Below are 16,266 nucleotides of genomic sequence, written 5' to 3'. Positions count from 1 at the left end.
TAAATCTCACATAGAGGGTGTTTAGGAGTATGGAGGCTCCAAACGGCGCGAGTACACCAAACAGAAGGGTAGGGTTCCTCGGGGGGTGGGTAGGGAGGGGCACCAAGGGGGAAAAACAAATAAAAATGTCCTCAACTGCCATAATCTTGCTTTTCTTTAAATTGAAATTGAAATTTGACTACAGGCCACTATCACCAGCAGTTGTAAAGGTAACTGTAAAGGGACTTGAACATAACATTAGTCATGGCATTATATAGTAAAATCCTTTCCTGGAACCTAAATGGTATAGGTAGCCCAAAAAAACAGCAAAGAGTGTGTGATTTTTTGAAAGATTCAGAAGCTTGTATATTTTTTTTACAAGAAACACATTTAGAGGCGGAAGAGTGCAAGAAAGTATTTATGAAATTTAATTGGATACAAGAAGTTCTTTGCTCTAAGCAAACTGGTTCTACTAGAGGGGTGGCCTTAGTACTACGATCCAATAAAGGAATTAAAATTCATGACTGGGGAACTGATCAGACGGGCCGATGGTTAGCAGCAGTTCTTTCAATTGATAGCCTTAAATTCCTGTGTGCAGTTTATTACGGTCCAAATGACGATAATGCTTGCTTCCTTCAAAAACTGGAGCGATATCTTATACAATACACAGTACCAGTTATATTGGGAGGTGACTTCAATCTTCTATTGGACCCGCAACTGGACCGTACCTCCAAAACTAAATATAATCCCCCCAATAAATCTCTCACGGCCTTAAAGAATATCATGACATTTTTTTCTTTGCAAGACGTTTGGAGAGTCAAGTATGGAATTCTAAGAGAGTATTCATTTTATAGTAAAAAGTATTGCCAATTCTCTAGAATATATTTTTTTTTGGTAGATCAATCTTTTTTTTCCCATATAGACTCAATTTCACATATTCCAGCAGGACTGTCAGACCATTCAGCGATCGAACTAAAATTATCTCTTAAAACCAGTCACTTAGAATACAGATGGACTTTGGACAGGTCCATCCTATTAGATAATGAGTCTAGAAACAATATCAAGGCCAGTGTAGTGGAATTTTTCTTGTTTAATGAGGGAACGACCTCAGATCAAATATTATGGGACACACTTAAGTCTTATTTAAGGGGGACTTTTAGTTCTCAAATGATCTTAAATAGGAAACTCAAGAAAGAAAAAGATACTCAGGAGTTGACCTTAATAAAAACAAAGGAAATTTTATTACAGCAAGCGGTATTGAATGATAGGAATAGAATACAGCGTCTCGAAAAAGAATTACTAGAACTACAGGCAAGATTCAAGGCCCGTGCGGATAAAATAACTAAAGATCGGTGGGAAGCGAGTAAGTTGCGTAATTTTGAATATGGAGAAAAGTGCGGTTCTATGTTAGCTTGGAAGGCAAGGTCAGAACGCAGTAGGAATAACATCAGTTCTCTAACACAGCGGAATACGGGGTTACCCTTAACAGAAGATACAGAGATAAAAGAAGAGGCAAGAGCCTTTATGGAGGAACTATATCGCGAAAAGAACACACAAGGGGCGGAAGAGTTAGACACCTGGTGGGCTTTGAGAGACCTTCCTCAGCTTAGTCAGACAGACAGAACTTTTTTAGCTGCTGAGATTACGGAGGGTGAAGTAAGATCACAATTGAAGAAAATGTCTGGAAATAAGGCCCCTGGCCCGGATGGGTTGCCAATAGAGGTCTACAAAGACAACATAGAAGAAATGATAGTCACGCAATTAAGGCTTTTCAATAAAATATTCTTACAGGGCGAAAGCATTCCAACCTCATGGTCAGAGGCCACAATTTCTTTAATAGCCAAACCAAACAAAGACCCCAAAAAAATAGAATCATACCGACCCATCTCCCTCTTAAATTCAGACTCAAAAATTTATTCTGGAATCCTGGCATTTAGGTTGGTTAAAACAGCAGACTTAATCAAGAGAAAATATTGGTGGCCACAAATGAATAAAGACATAGAACAGTATGTAAGAACTTGCGAGATTTGCGCTCAGGGAAAATCAGAACGGCAAGCTCTTAAGGGATTATTGCAACCATTACCCATCCCTCCTTTTCCTTGGCACACAATCACCTTAGACTTAATAACTGACTTGCCATCCTGTCAAGGGGTTAACACAGTGTTAGTGGTAGTGGATGCATATTCTAAAATGGCTCATTTCGTAGCGCTAAAAGGAATTCCAACAGCCAAGCAGTTAACTAATCATTTTAGTACACAGATAGTTAAACTGCATGGTATACCAAAGGTAATTATATCTGACAGGGGAACCCAGTTTGTTTCCCATTTTTGGAGAGCCTTCATGAAGGGACTGGGAATTGCGACACGATTTTCCACCAGTTTTCACCCTGAAACAGATGGGCAAACTGAAAGGGTGAACCAGGAGCTAGAACAGTATCTAAGATTGTTCTCATTGAAACAGGAAGGAGAATGGGCTGATTATTTGTGGACGGCAGGGTTCGCTCATAATAATGCAAAAAATGTGTCAACAGGGTATTCTCCTTTCTATTTGAATAATGGTAGGCATCCTAATTCCATAGTGCAAGATACAGAACTCTCCGTCCCAGCAGTTAAGGATTTAGTGTCTCACCTAAGTCTAGTTCACCAATCTGCATCACAGAACCTAGCACAGGCTAAAGAAAGATATAAACATTATGCTGATAAAAAGAGAAAAGAACCCCCTCCGTTGGAAATAGGAAACAAGGTCTGGTTGAACACAAAGAATCTTAGGTTAAAAGGTAATCGTAAATTTCAACCTAGGTTTATTGGTCCCTATCAAATAATAGAACAGATAAATCCTGTGACCTACAAATTGGACTTACCAGTCAAACTGAAAATTCATCCTGTGTTCCACGTTTCCCTCTTGAAAAAGGCAGACCCAGGTTTAAGAAAAGAATTGCCTCCAAGACCTATCCAAGTGGAGACTGGATTGGAGTTTGAGGTCAAGGAAATTCTGGATTCCAAGTGGCTCAGAGGGAAACTGTATTATTTGATTGACTGGAAGGGCTATGGTCCGGAGGAGCAGTCTTGGGAGTTGGAGTCAGATGTTCATGCTCCAAGGCTGGTGAGACTTTTTCATCAACGGTATCCTACCAAACCAAGATTGGGAGGACCTTCTTTGGTGGGGGGTACTGTCAGGATCCATGGCGGTTTAAAAACACAATGTAGACCTGTTGGCAACTCAAGTTTCCCTCGTTGTCAAAGCAGCAGAGAAGAATCAAATGGAAGCCCGAGTTGGACTGAAATGTGGCGGATTCAGAATTCCAAGATGGCCACCACTCGGGCGAAGTTGGCATTCTAGCTGTTCTAAACCTTCCCGGTGAGAATTGAGATGACGTGCGCTCAACTGTAAAATTGCGCACTTCACCGAGAATTCTACCCGGCACGGTTCTCAGCTAGTCATTCTCCTAGTAATAGTTAGTTTAAACTCTCAGTTACAGAAACAAATTGTTTTCCAGAGTTTTCCTTGAACTAGAGACGGGCAGTGTGCCTTGTAATAGTACTTCTTGAAGTGAAAGTCGAGTCTCCTCAGCGCAGTACAGTAGAACAGCATTCAGAGAAACTGCGTTCTCTTCAGGGACTTACAGTCGAACAGTTTCCAGAGAGACTTCGTTTTCTTCAGCGCTGTGCAGTTGAACAATTTCCAGTAAGGCTTCGTTCTCGTCAGTGGCAGAGCGTCGGAGCGGCAGTTTAGAATCTTCCTAGGCGGAAACTCGAAGACGAAGCTAAGTAGATTTTAAGTTGCTAAAATAAACGATAAAGACTGAATGCAATATTTAATACATGCTTACCAGAAAAGATCGTCAATGTAATCCTGAATTAGTTGGTATCCGGAATTTAAGAAAAGAAAGATTTTAATTAAGCATATCGACTAGCGAATCTTTGACAGACATTGAAATTAAAAAGAAAACTGAAAACTTACCGAGGAACACCACAGAAATAATTAGAAGTTCTTCTTCTGAAAGCAAGGTCTTTAAACAGGAAGAAGCTAACCTCTCAGAGTCCTCTTATTCAACCTTAAAGAAAAAATAAGAAGCAAATAAAAGTAAATAAGCTGGTAGGTAGCGGATAGATACATTAAAAACAATACGTAGTACATGCAAGGAATAGAACTAACCTTAGTTAAATGTTTTGCAAATGTTGATTCCTGAACTACTATCGGAACTGCGTCACACTTAAGAAGAGAGGCAGGTTACTCCAGGACCTAGGGTAGGTTAACAGAATTAGTACTAAGAGACAGAGTAGATGAGAGTAGGAGGAAGGAGCTTATAATTCTCGTTGTGTGTTTAGTATCCTTAGAAATCTTCGGTGAGCTGATTACAAGCTGACAGAAGAACCGAGTGGAACCAGAGGGTCCAGGACAGTCTCTTCTTGTTCTTTATTATTTTATCCACTTCCCCTTTCCCTCCTTTGAATTAATTAGAGTTGGAATTTATTTGAACTCTGAGGAATTTGAAGGTGGGTGTTGGGACTTAGCATCTTCTGCTCCTGAGCAAGTTATCAAGACAAGACTTGGTAAGAATTGTGGACTCTGACACCCTGGGCCCCTGAAGAAAATCAGTCATCCCGGAACCCAAGCTCGAGCCTGCTGGTATTCCATGTGCTCCATGTGCTAGTGCAAATAACTACAAAGAAGATGGAGAACCAGCCATGACAGCACCATTGGAGATACCTTCAAACCTGAACTCAGTATATATCACGCTCAGCTCAAAGAAGCAAGAAAAGAAGGAATCATGCTCAGACCCGAATGCTGCTCCAACTCCGGCAAAGATCTCTTCAACATTGTCAAATAATTCACCAACCCCACAGCAGTCTTCCTCATCATCATCCCCTCACAGACCCTCTGTGAGGACCTTTCTGACTTTTTCCAAAACAAAAGGCTCAAGATCTATACCAACTACACACCCCACTCACAACAGAGTATTTCGTCTCAAAACCGCCCTCCACCTCTGAGAACTCCCACCTCCTAACTAACTGGAACCCCCTCACCACAGAGGACACCACCAGAACTATGCAGACCATCCACCGTGGGTCCCCCAAAGAGTCCTGACAACGCCAAATCTACAGCCTGGAAAGCACACTGATAAGCACCAGTCTCACCACCATCCTCAACTCCTCCATCCTCAGTGGAATCATCCTGGACAGATTGAAAAAGGCAGAGGGCACAACTCGCCTGAAGAAACTCTCAGCCAACACAAATGACCTTAGCAACTTCGGACCCATTCCGCTCCTGACTCTCCCAGACACAGTCCCGGAGAAAGAGATCAACAAACAAATCCTTGCCCATCTCGAACAGCACCACTATCTGGACCCCACCCAATCAGGTTTCGGCAGCAAACATAGTACGGATACCACCCTCATGGCATCTATGGACGACATCCAATCCATCATGGACAGAGGAGATACGCCGCCCTCATCCTGCTTGACCTCTCAGTAGCGTTTGACACTGTCACCAATGGCACCCTCATTGCCAGAATCAGGTATCCGAGGGTATGCACTAAGTTGAATCGCTTCCTTCCTCTCCAGAAGGACACAATGAGTCAGACTCTCCAATTTCACCTGTGAACAAAATAAGCCAGTCATTGGGGTACCTCAGGGCTCCTGATTCAGCCCAACACTGTTCAAAGTGTACATGACACCCCTCGTCCACATCATAAGAACCGACGGAATAAACATGGTGTCTAACACCAATGCCACTCAGCTCATCCTCTCCTCCAGCTTGGTTTTTTGTTTTATAGACAGATTTATTATCCTGTTATTTGCCACAGCCAGGCTAACTGCACAGTACCAAAGGAGAACATATGCTCACAGGCAGGTAACACTCGTACATATACACTATTAACATCAGCACTGACATGATGCTGAAAGCTCCCACAGAAGTGCCCTGTTAACCTGTGCCAATGCTATTGCGAAGCAAATCTATTCTGCCATCTATGAAGACACCACCATTAGCGGTGATATGCTGCCTCCAGGACAATACAAAATTGGTGGAAGGAATGTCTAAATTATTCACAGCCACTGATAAGTACGACCACATTCTGGTCCATCAATTCTTTGTTTGTTAATTGTAGCACTATAGACAAGGACCATTCTACACAGAATATGCCTGGTTCTGCTCCAGTAGGAACAGTTCATCCCAAACTACCAGGCACTGACAAATAGGGGCATATTTTTGCAGTGAGACAATAGGAAACTGAGTAAGCCCTTTTGTATTCAGTTTGGGATAAGCAGAAATGAATCCCAAGGCAAATCTGCCATTTCCAGAATATACTGCAGCAGTTCTCAAATGGCTATAAGATTACAGGTTCACACATTACATCACAGACTGGGATGAGAAAGGTGGGCGGGAATAGGGCAATTGAGTATCAGTTTCAAGCAGTCGCTGCTGCTAATTACCAAACTAGCAAAAGAGTATAAGGGGAAACACCGGCTCAGGCAAACCCAATACATGCCTATGCAAAACAAAGTGCAGACAATGCAGCAGAATGACTTTCTGAAATTGAGATATTAGCCAATCCCTTTTTAAGGGAAATTGAAAATAGTACTCGGGGAATTCTCACGGTACCGTGGGCTTGATTTAGATTCTAGAGTATGGATACTCTGTCAGAAATGTGATGGGAATCCTGTCTACCTTATTACAAGTGCCATGGGAAATAATACACTTGTAATATGGCAGGCAGAATATCCATTGAGTTTGTGATCAGGTAACCAGGCAGCCAAACTCTAAATCAGACTGTAAGTCTCACAGGCTGCTTGAATTAGTTTAGGTAAGGGTACAAACAGGGGCCTTAAAAAGAAAACCTTCAAGTAGGCTGCAAACACATCACACGAGCACCATGTGGGATAACTCTATAACATTTTGGCAGTCTCCTGGATTTCTTGTCATTTGTGTATTTCGTAAACAAGAGACTGAATCATGGGGAACACAGCAAATAGGCCCTACCTATTTTAGTCTCATTTTTCTTTCTTGCTAACTCCTATGACTGTTCTTATCTCAAAAGGTATTGGTGATGTTGCTGGCTAATACCTATTCCCTTCCTATGATCATTTTCCACTAAAGTGAGGTGTTATCAAGAGTATATAAACGGAGGTCTTAAAACTGTGTCAGGCAATAGTAAGCATACATTTCTTCCCCCGTTCAACGGTGAAAATGACATTATAGTTAGCTGTTGGAATAAGTCAAAAGCTAATGTTAGACAACTTTAAAAAAAAAACTCTATAGCTATACGTTAGCTAACTGTAACCAGCACCCCATCATGCACTGCTTTTGACATTCCAGGAGGATTCGCAGAGCCAACAGATCTTAAGATGAGATCTGATTGACTGCCGCTACATCAACAATGATGTGGCAGCAGCCATTTTAGGACTCTGGACACAGTCCTGAGCCCTGGATAAAAGGTTAAAAGAGATATGTGGGGTGGGGGGGGGATAGGGATACCCTGCCCCCTTAGGACTGCATGGACCAAACGGTTTTGATACAAATGTGACATAGATCCTCAAATCCATGACAACATTTTAAAAAAGTGTGGGCTCCTGTGCTTTCAAAATATTAATCCTCCAGGGTTGGCTTGGGCCTGGTAAAGGGGCATAAGTGGTTTTCAAAGGGGTAATGGCCTGGCTTCCCCCTCCCTGAACTTTCTAGACCCCATGACCCCAACCTGTGGGACTGAATTAATAAAAAATAGAAGGCAGGTCCTTCACCCACTCCCTAAGCCTTGCAGATGGCCCAGGACACCACCCCTCAAAGCGATACATATTTAAAGGATAGGGGGGCATGTGGCCCACCCTCCTGTGCCTCTTCGGGCTCCTGGGACGCTATCCCCAGGGGACAGATTTTTAAATAAGAATAGAGGGGCAAGCCCCCCCTTCAAACCTCACTGAGTCTCTGGGGACCCCATCCCATTGGACTGAATAAAATAAAAAGCGGAAAGGGCATGTGGCCCTCTCCCAAACGTTGTTGAGGCCCTAGGGTCCCCATCCCCTAGGGCCAATACATATTTAAAGGGGAGGGGGCATGCAGACCCCCTCCCCAACCTTCTGCAGGCCCTAGGGACCCCATCCCCAGGAGCTGATTTTTAATGCAGGGGCGGAGGGCACGCGACCTCCCTCAGCGAGCATACTCCAGGGCCTGATACTTTACAGTGTCCTGGGGAGCCCACCCCTGGAACTCTCTACTTCCCTGCCATGGAGAGTGTGGGCAACTCTGCCCACTCTCTTCTGGGCAGGGAACAGAGGTTTGATCCAAATGTATTTTATTTATTTTATTTATACATTTGTAAGGCGTGCAGCTACCCAAACCAGTGGGAACAGTAAAAAATGCTATTCCTTCACAGGAGGGAGCAAAGAAATGGTGCCAGCTTCCACCAGCACCCAGTATGATGCTGGCTGGGGAGCTGTCTGAGGCCACGGGGTCTTGGGTAAGAGGCAGCTGGTGGATTATGGAAGGGATGGGGCCCAAAAGCACTATCCCGCACTCTGATCAGGCTCAGCTTGCCAACCCCTGAGTCAGACTTTCAGATTGCAGACAAGCAGACGTGCATACACACAGTTGCAGGCATGCCCACAAAGACATTAGTTCATGCATACACATGAACTTCCTAGCACACAGACAAACACACAGTGAAACTTTTAAGCACAAAAAATGTACCTAAACAGGCCCTGAATTTTGGACTCCCCCGTATGTGTGCTGCAGCCAGAGGCACACCCACAGGTTTCCACCCAATAAGAAGCTGGAATAGGGTTTTAGGTGCAGAGGCAGACCTTTTTTTTCTCTATTCCAGCTTCTGGTTGGCAAGATGGCATGTGATTGCAAGCCCTGAAGCTCCATTATCTGACGGTGGGATGATGATGCATTATGTCAGATATATATTGTGTATGTGTGAGGCCTGGCTGTAATAGAACCTGCCTAGCACATACACAATAAGTCTAGTGGAGCCCTCTTCTGCTGGCAAGATAATGTTACAGCATTTACATGCAAACAGTCTGTGTGATCGTTTGTTTTCATATAAAAGCTGTAATATGCCAAGCATGAGTGGCAGAGGGAGGCAGCGGTTTGACGCCCTGGTGCAGCCAGAGGCAGCTGCTGCTGACCTCGAGCCTCTGTCACAGCCCTAAACTAGCCTGCAATGTTGGTGCAACTGGTGGGGAGCTTGGCACCCACTTACAATTTAAAAAATGACCGGCTCCCACCAGTGTTGCCTACTGAGTCCATGGGGGTCTCAGGGCTCTCCCCACACCCTGCCAACAAGTTGTGGCTACCCCAGTTTTATACCAGCTTCCGCCGGCACACACAATGAGTGCTGGCTGCAGAGCTGGCTGGTGCCACCGGGCCATGAGGCTGTCCCAACAGCCCCACCCAAAATTAAACCTGTGGGTGTCCCGGGTGGGCACTGGGACACCCACAAAATAAATCATAGAAAGAAAAAGTTAGCACCAGAGCCCCTCATTTGTAATTCACTGCTTGGGCGAGGTGTGCCTTATAATGCCCTGTGGCTTTTCAAAAGCATTTTTATTCTTACTTGTGATACCCATAGAAGAGGCAGAGCACCACCAAGCATGTTTTTGATGTTGTGGGGGGCTGCAGGGAGTGTAGCAGATCCTAGCAACATTGAAAAAAAACAGTACGTTACCAGAGTCATTAAAACCATGACCCCTGGAGAGCTTAACATATTTTTATATAGCACTCCTAGATGGAATTCTCTGCTTTTCAGCTGGCTTGCTGAGCTCTTTTTTGGTGGGCTCTATGACTGCCCTTTCCAGTTTTAAAAATGTAAAAAAAACACTAAAAGAGATGTTGATGTTTTTTATGACAATCACTTTTATTAAACATTGCACTGTGAGAATTATGGAAAACTACATTTCATTATAGTTATTGATCATTTTTGAACAAACACAATACATGTGCTTTGCTAGAAATTGGGGGTCTGGTTGTCAAGGTATGCACCCTGTACAAGAAGGAATCAAAATTCTAGTCAGGGCAAGTCAGATACACACTTGGAGATTACCTTTGCTCACCCTCTGGTAGATTGGCACAAAGCAGGCAGGTTGATCTAAAGAGTCAATGTGTAACGTATTTGTGCAACACACACACACAGTAGCACAAGGAAAATACCACAAAAAGACTCCACATGCATTTAGAAAAATAGATTATTATATTTGGAACAAAATAAGATCTAACAACAAAACTACAATAAGTACAAGTCGAGATATGAATTAAAAAAAAAAAATGTTAAAATAGAACTTTGAAGCAAATACCGATTTAGATGTTACTTGAGACTGCGCAGGACCGGGGGGAAGTCAAAGTTTGGGCTGACCGCGAAAAAGCGCAGGTCGGCTACAGGGCCCATGCAGGCCCCAGTAAACAAAGTGCCTTTATTGGTCACAACAGTGATATGCATTGAAAGATGCGTCAATGTCGATCCCGCAGGTCAAGGATGCGTCTGTTCTTCTCCAATGTACAGTTCTGATGCATTGGACTTTCAAGGTGCTCATTGGTTTAGAGTGTGAAGCACTGATTTTACTCCTGGAACCAGGTCAATGAGCCCATTCTGCTACACATAGACAGGAGATGCGTCGATGTTCGTTTTGCAGGTATGTGGGTCCACTTACAGTGAACAAGGCACAGGAGCAGAGGTAGAGTTTTTTGACATCCCTGAGCCTCAAGCTACAGGGCGCAAGCCAACAAGCCCTTGGAACACACTTGGAGAAAAAGGCAGGGTCCAGCTTTCCATCAGAGTAGTCAGAGAGCTGCAGGCCATAGGGAAACATAGAAGAAAAGCAGGCCTTCCAGGTCAGTAGTTCAGCAATGAGTCCTTTAAGAAGCATGGCAATCTTTCTGACAAAGTGCAGCTGTAGGTACAGAAGTGTCTGATCTTAGGGGTCGGAGATCCAGTACTTATACCTAGAGGTGCCTTTAAAGTGGGGGGACTTTAAAGCAGGCCAAGGAAGTGCACAGGTAATCAGTCATTTAAATGGGGACCGGAAATCAGAATGCAGATGTATGACGATGGGTATTCAGACACATCTATCCTTACTGTGTTTGTGGTTGTCTAGAGCCTGGATACCCTTGCGGGTGACATGCTGCACTCTACAAATTATGTTTTATTGATTGATTCATAGAGGGCATGAACAAAGCGTAGCTGTCACTGACCCCAGATGTGTATTGGAGACAAGCTGCAAGGCGCACAGAGCTATGAGGCAATAGAAATGTCCACATTCCAATAGTGTATTTTCAAAAACAGTAATGTTAAATCCAACTTCACCAGTAAGGCGTATTTATCAATACCATTCGAAAGATATAAAACATGACACAGATACTCCTTTCTGATCAGGATATAACACTTAAAACTGTATAAGGGAATTTCCAATGCTAACCTATGAGAGGAGTAGACCTCACAGTAATGAAAAATGAATTCAGCTGTTTGAGACTACCAGGACATGCAAACTATAAAAGAACATCTCCTAATGTTTACTTACACAGGATTCTGCCCTTAGGGTACGTAGGCCCTACTTTAGGGGTGAATGACGTGACATGAAGGGGGAGTTTAAGGCTTGGCAAGTGGTTTTAAATGCCAAGTCAAAGTGGTAGTAAATTGCATAGACAAGTACTGAAAGGGTAGGCCTGAAACAGGTGTGAAAGGCTACTGGTGTGGTAGGCACTGCAGTGCTGCAGGCCCAATAGTAGCATTTGAGTCACACGCCCTGGGAACATGGTATACCACTGTACAAGGGACTTAGAAGTAAACTAAGTATGCCAATCATGTAAACACCAATGTTACCATGTTTATGGGAGAAGCAAATGCACTTAAGTGCTGGTCAGCATTATATTTAAATGAATGTTGAGTTTATAATAAAGTTTACAAATAATTTTTTAAGTTTCAGTTTGTTGGACCATCTATATAGTAACCATGTGCTAGGCCTGTACACACAGTTGATCAGGGGTGTTATGTTTCATATATGTACCCTAATAAAGGCCAGGGTAACATCATACCCTTTCACCTATATCACCTCCCCTACACTACACATTAACGAGCCTTTAAGGATTGAACCTTTAGCTAGTTCTAGTCCTAGGCGCAGAAGCAGGTTTTCCCTGAACAATGGCGTTCTATGACTTTATCTTTAGACTGATACAGTAGGAATGAATATTCATAAGGGTTCTTGGAGACTAGGCTGGGGCTACACCCCCTTCCTACATCACCTTCCTCCCCATAACTACGTACACAGTTCATCCCATACGTCATCCTCATACCCAATAATAGCTACTACAAAAAACAAGGGACAAAGGAACCTTAGATACTTTCTGTATAAATACAGCACCTCTTGCTAGTGTTAGCTAGAGGGAACTGAGACTTCCAGACCGACACACTGACCAGAGATGTAGAGGCTCCTGCATGCAGACGCTACAGCTGACAGTGGTCTAAACATCCCTTGCCGGGTGTTCAACTCGAGACCAGGATGGGGTCCTACACTCTCTTGCATCAGGTAATGGGGTTAGACTAAACCTAGATTGATTCTCGGCTTTGCACCTACTCACATGCTAGGTACACTTAAGTACATCTAGACAGGCATCGTAGGAGTACGTGTGCTTTCTTTTATCATACATTTTATATTCATGTTTGTGTTCATGACTATTGCAAAATGGTAGAACTGTACTATCCTTTTATATTTACTCACACAATTCGTTATGAGGACTTTCACAGTCCAACCAGCAGCAGTTGCAACAAATGGAATCTCAGAGGGTAACAAATAAAATCACTCCACAAACATTACACATAGTAATGGGCAAAAAGCCAACAAAACACAAACAAATGCCATTCTGGGTAGCTCAGAAAAAAACTCAGTTTGAGGCAGTATTCTTGGAAACCACTCCATTTGAAAAACACAGAATGCTAACAATCTGCTTGCCCATGGGGATAACACCACAGTTAGAGGAGTGTACCACTAGGGGTAGAGTTTTTGCTGCCATATATACCAGAACTCATGGTATTCCTTCATTAGCGGTTATACCCGATGTATTGAGACAGATACAGAACGAGTATGGAGCAGAGCCTGCTCTGAACTTAGGGATGAAGTTATTAAATAATTATGAACAAGTATCAGTCATTATGCTAGCTAATATCAAAGGGGAAGCAGCTTCAGTGGAAATCCGTTAGATCAACCACACAAACTACCCAAAATAATTGAAACTTCGTATGCAGAATTAGGCAGAGACAGTTTGGGTGGGAAAGCTTTAAAACCTCAACTGATGGGCAGACCTGAATAGGACACTTCCAAGAAGACACCTACTTCTTCTAAAAATAAGTGGGATAATAAAAAACCCACAAAACTATACAAAGAAAAGATCTCAATCCCGAGGTAGATCTCCACTGGAGCACTCTGAAAAAAGGTACAACTTAGAAATAGGGATAATATTAGGAAACCTGACAGGTATCAGGATGCTGATACATGTTCCTCTCATTCTTTTTTAGGGTTCATCGAAAAACTCTGAGAGAGAAGGACAGTCAGAACACAAAGAAGAGTGTACAAAGTCCAGAGACAAGCAACACGCTTAAGACTATACTTTCAAAACAGAAGTAAAGCCAAAATCAAAACCTCAGTTTAAGAAGAAGAAGATTGCAGGCCTGAAAATCAGACATGCCCAGAATTCTGAGGACACAACATCTGAATGGGGAATAGGCTCTGACGATGCTAGACAGTGCGGCAGAAGTAAAAATAGCTCGCCAGAACTTGAAGGAATTTCTGGTGACAGCGGACTTGAATGATTACATCACTGTGGAAATACCAGATAAGAGGGTGAGCATCCCATACAAGTTACATGAATTAACACTTTGGATGGAGGGGGACAAGCCCAGAAAAATAAAAAGTTTCTTTAGGAAGAACCTATCATCTGGTTATGACGTCCTATTAGCTGAACAAGATTGGCAGCCAGCATTCGTTATGGAGTGCCCTAGGGAAGAAAATATAATTTTTCCATCTCTCTCCGACCACGTTCCTGAACACCTTAAATACACCTATGCACGGGAGTATACAGTAGCCCTATCTCCAGCATTGTACAAAATCATGCCGGATGGGATGAGAATTCAACCAACTACGTGATCCCGTTAAAAGTTTCACCAAATGCTCAGAGGCAATACCCAATAAAGCAAGAAGCTAAAAAATAGTTGTGAGAGGGGGACCTACAGGGAACAACGATACCCGGGACTACCACGACCAGAAGTCCCTGCATACCAAAGACGGAGCGAACCTAAGGAAAGAAAAACCTACCTTTCCTGTTTCTCCGCAGCGGGATCCAGAGCCAGGAGGAGGAGCTGATCCCAGAAGCAGTACCGCGCGACCAGTAAAAGCGAACACGACCCAGGAAGAAACGTCTTAGAGCATCAGGAGGGAGGAGCCGGGGACGGAAGTGAAACGGAGTGTGGAGCAGGACGCCAAGACTGGAGACCGCGAGACAGAGCCGAACGCCAGGAGTGGGTTCAGCGACCCAAACGAGGGAGCGGCGGAGGAGTCTGACGAGCCCTGGACAGAGGAGCGGTGGTGTCCCCCGGACGAGGCTGGAGAGTGGGCCGCAACTCCGGAGAGTTATGGCTGAGCCGGTGAGTGATGCCGGTCCTGGGAAAACGGGTGGGGACTGTTGAGGGAGGTGGGAAGACTGCTGAGGGAGGATGTTTGAGGGAGGTGGGACGACTGCTGAGGGAGGACGTTTGAGGGAGGTGGGAGGACTGCTGAGGGAGGACATTTGAGGAAGGTGGGAGAATTGCTTGACGAAGTGGGGAAAGAGGTGTACACTGCCACTGTTATTGAGGGAACGCGCACCAAACTTACCATTTTCCCTGTAGTCTCACGATCTCCACTTTATGCCCTGATCTACCCCTTTAATCTCTTATGTACTGCATTCTTTTACTTTTGATATCAATCCCAACCACGACTTCATAACCTCTTTAGGCACTACCGTGTGTAGGTGACGGGTTCAAAGTGTGACCCAGTAATCTGACAGGCTCCATTTTCTCTCCTTTTGTCGAGCATCCGGGTGAAGTTAGCGCCACGGATACAACACCACTCTGTCAATTCTATCATACATGGGAAGAGGGCAAAGCAACCCTGGCAACTTCAACCACCAACCCAGAGAGCGAGAAGACAGAGACAGAGACTTACGAACCTGTAGACAAACCTAAAACTGTGTCTCCTGACAATAAAGAACTTACTGTTCGACAATATATTAAGCCTCCTCGTCTGTATATCCACCCTGCACTCCCACAATAGGTCAAGGAGATATTACATCAACTTGAATATCAGGGGGTCATTGAAACATGTACCTCGCCAATGAACAATCCTTTGTTTCCTGTATCAAAACCGGACAATACATATTGTCTAGTTTTAGATTACAGACATTTAAACACTTGCACAAAGACATTCGCTGTCCAAAACGCACACAGTGCCTCATTTATGAATAACAAAGAAAATACAAAACAACTCTTGATATCTCAAATGGATTTTTCTGCCAAAATATAGCACCTGAAAGCAGGTATTTGACCGCATTCTCAGTGTTAGGGTCCCAGCGGCAATTTTGTTGTCTCCCCTAGGGGTATAAGAACAGCCCCGGGGTATTTTCAGCAAGGGTAACTGAGTTACTACAAAACTTTGATGAAGAAGCATTGTCATATGTGGATGATATTTATCTGATGGACGATGACTTAGAAAGCACTTGCACAGGGTGAGTACCATTATTATGGGATTGGGCTCGGAGGGCTACAAATTTAACTTCACAAAATCAAAAATAGCCCACCTCACTGTCCTATTTTTGGGATATGAGCTGTCAAGTGAAATGAAATGTCTGTCAGCTAACGTTTTAGAAAAGTGTGTGGTGCTCCAGACTCCAAAAACATGAAAAAATCTCCAATTAATTTTGGGATGCCTGAATTACGGCAGAACATACATTTTGGATTACGTGGAAAGAGTCAAACCTTTCTACGACTTAATAAAACCTGACTTCTCTGTTAGACATTGGACACAGGAGCACACAAATATCCTACGTTCACTACAGGAAGACATGATAGCTTCCAAACACCTACAAACACACGTAAAGTTATGCCACTTGGTTATCCGTGTAGTACAGGTCAATGTGGGTAAACCTACTTAACCTTTAATGAAGGCGAAACAGTACCAATCACATACAAATCACACCTGTACACAAACACAGAAATGCGTTTCACTTCAACAGAAAAAATCCTGGCCGCAGTTCAGACCGCTGTAG

This window comes from Lissotriton helveticus, chromosome 4_1 (assembly GCF_964261635.1).
Source record: "Lissotriton helveticus chromosome 4_1, aLisHel1.1, whole genome shotgun sequence".
NCBI classification, from domain to species: Eukaryota; Metazoa; Chordata; class Amphibia; order Caudata; family Salamandridae; genus Lissotriton; species Lissotriton helveticus.
Note: the sequence above shows the minus strand (reverse complement) of the source record.